The 3,094-nt window shown below is 45.9% G+C and overlaps 1 non-coding gene across 1 annotated transcript; it reads left to right on the top strand.

Moving 5' to 3' along the window:
* Nucleotides 1–1,170: 1,170 nt before the first annotated feature.
* Nucleotides 1,171–1,244, top strand: TRNAN-GUU (transfer RNA asparagine (anticodon GUU)). The gene has a single exon. It is a non-coding gene; the product is annotated as a tRNA-Asn (tRNA).
* The last annotated feature ends 1,850 nt before the right edge of the window (nt 1,245–3,094 follow it).

Here is a 3,094-nt window from a genome sequence, read left to right as displayed (position 1 = left end):
TGCTCCACAGCTGTGAGGGACATGGCGGAGACGGCCTTAGAGTACAGCTTAAAACAGCAGAGAAAGGGAAAGGAAGCCACTCTCCCAAGCTCCATGCTAGGAGAGGCCATTTGCTACTACTGCTAGAAGTACGCTTTCCTCCACCTATCAGTCCCTACCCCTCCAGAAGAAAATTGGTCAAACTCTTTCTAAAACAGTTACCCACATGTCTTCTTGTGCTTACACCACTCAGCTACAGGAGCACTTCATCAACAACGTTGCCAGCAGTGCTGCAAAGCACAACCTTGCCAAGATTAAGCTTCCCAACTTTTTTAAAAGCAATTCAACCATTTCCAAGCCAACATATTTTGCTGTATTTTCTTTCTCAAATGAACAACCCAAAAGGCTAAGATTAAATATTAAATTAATATTAAATTAATTTAATATTAAAACAGTTTCTTTCTACCTGAAAACTAGACATAAACCAGGTAGTTTCACGAGTGGAACAGAACTCAGCCAAGTTCGCTGAACTCACTGAATGACTGAAAAATATGCACGCCCACTACAAACTGCAGTTATCAGTGCTTTCTTTGAGGCAGCACACCTATGAAACTTAAAAACATAAACCTGCAAGTTTTGCCATGAAATCTTCAGTTTGTTAAGATCCGCCCAAGAGCGCTCTCATCTCCAACCCCCAGTCCCCCAGTGCAGCGGAAATTCTGCGGTCAGCGTCTCTGATGTCTCCCAGTCTGTATTGCGAGGTGTATCTGTGTTTTGCTTCAATTGCATTAACGTTGGCAGCCACACAGGTTTTCAGACCTCTTACCGCGTCCACAAAAAGCAGGTGGGTACTGCAGGGCCTTTCTGTGGCTTTGTCTAGAGAAACAGTGCTGTTAACCCACCTCTGAAACACCGGCAGATTGCCTAGCACAAGATGACCCCAAGCCTTCCCTTCCTGAGGAGTCTTCAGATCAAAAGGATCTCATTTTCCACACCCTACAGGAGGTAACAACTTTTCTTCCAAACCGCTCCCACCCCATCTCTTACAATATTCTGACACAACACCACATCAGGTTTCTTGAGCAATGTGCCACACAGTACAGGTCTGTCACTGTCCAACACATACAGCCACCACCATCAGCCGTTACCAAACTCATCAGGAATTCAGCTTCCCTGAAGTACAGCGTACCAGTCTCTGTGGTGCAGTCGGTTAGCGCGTCGGGCTGTTAACCGAAAGGTTGGTGGTTTGAGCCCACCCAGGGATGAGCCCCTTTCTAAGGGCCAACACGGAACCTCAGTGAGGCCCAGCACTGGGAAGCACCAAGTCCTGCCCCCAGGGAGGAACAACCCCAGGCACCAGTCCAGGCTGGGGCCACCCAGCTGGGCAGCAGCCTGGAAGGAAAGGACCTGGGGTCCTGGTTAGACACCAAGTGAACATGAGCCAGCAAAGTGCCCTTGCAACCAGGCAGCCAACGGTCTCTCGGGCAGCATCAAGACCACCAGTTGCCGCTGGTTGAAGACCCAGTGATCTTTGCCTTCTCCTCAGCGCTCCTGAGGCCGTACCTGGAGTGCTGTGTCCAGTTCCAGGCTCCCCAGTACAACAGAGGCATAGACATACCAGAGACAGTCCAAGGAAGGGCCACAAGGATGATTAAGGGGCCGGAGCATCCCCCCCATGAGGAAAGGCCGAGTTCAGCCAGGAAAAGGCTCACGGGGCATCTTACTCATGTATATAAACATCTGAAGGGAGGTTGCAGAGAGGATGGAACCAGGTTTTTTTCAGTGGTGCCCAGTGGCAGGACAAGAGGCAACGGGCACAAACTGGAACACAGGAGGTTCCAGCTGACTATCAGGAAACAGTTTTTCACTGTGAGGGTGACTGAGCACTGGCGCAAGTTGCCCAGGGAGGTTGTAGAGTCCCCCTCCTTGGAGATACTCAGAAGCTGTCTGGACACAGTCCTGCACAACTGGCTCTAGCCTCTATCTTAGCAGGGGGGTTGGACCAGATGACCTCCAGAGCCCCCTTCGAACCTCAACCATTTCATCAGTGTTCAGCATACTGTTCAGGACGAAAATCCAAGTCAAATCACATCTAGGCAGATGTGATCTCTGACCTCTGGCACCCTGAGTACCCAGTCAATCTCTAACTTCAGCTTTGATTTCATACCAGGCTCAACCATTACCAGTATACAAAGCCTAACTCTTCCTTCTATAGGCATCCTTCCTTCTGTTTTTCTGGATGACACCTGCCCACAGGTCATACCTACCCCGAATTAAAACCATTCATTGTGTTTGAAGCTGAAGTTCAGAGATGATACATAATCCTTAACCAATATAAAATATTAATATATAAATTAGGTTTATAAGATTATATATTTTGAAGTATTAACAAAGTATATCTGATATTTATATTAAATACGCTTACTCTGTATTATTTATTATAGTATGTGTTAGACATTAGATGTGTTATATATTATTAAAACTGCCTTCACAGTTCAGGCAGCTGCTACAGCTCCTCCCTGAACCCCAGTTTACAGCTTTGCTCCTAGTTCTTAGTAATTAGAAGCTCCAGATCTAGGTATGTTGAAGAAGTTTCATGCTGTCAAGAACATCCTGATAGCGACACTCCTCATATCAGAAAGTCCAGTCTGACGTGCACTGAGAACTGGGAACCAAGCATTGCCATCAAAAGGATCCAGACTTGTTCCCAGAACCAAGTAAATCCAGAGCCAATTGCACAGAAAACTCTAGATTTCCTTCCAAGCATGATTTGACACTTTAAGGGTTGTTCTGAGTTGTGGGGGTTTTTTACACTTCAAAAATAAAGAACTAGAGCCTAAGAGTTCTAGAATTTCACTAAGAATTTCACTATCATTGTATGTAAAATGTGCATAGATGCTATAGAAACTAGTAGTACAAGAAAAATCTTCAGTTAATCACCATGACCATTTTCACTCCAACAGAAAGGACCAGATGTTTCTCAGGCACAAGGACAAAACTTCTTACTCTTGCATTAAAGTCAGCCACAGAACATAAGCACACAGCAGTTCAGAAACCTGCCTTCTCCAGGTTTTTTCCCCTGCATAATGCCTAATTGATTTTTAATTACGGTGCC

This window comes from Falco biarmicus, chromosome 4, assembly GCF_023638135.1.
Source record: "Falco biarmicus isolate bFalBia1 chromosome 4, bFalBia1.pri, whole genome shotgun sequence".
Lineage (NCBI taxonomy): Eukaryota > Metazoa > Chordata > Aves > Falconiformes > Falconidae > Falco > Falco biarmicus.
The sequence above is the reverse complement of the archived record's forward strand: the minus strand, read 5'-3'. Positions and strand labels throughout refer to the sequence as shown.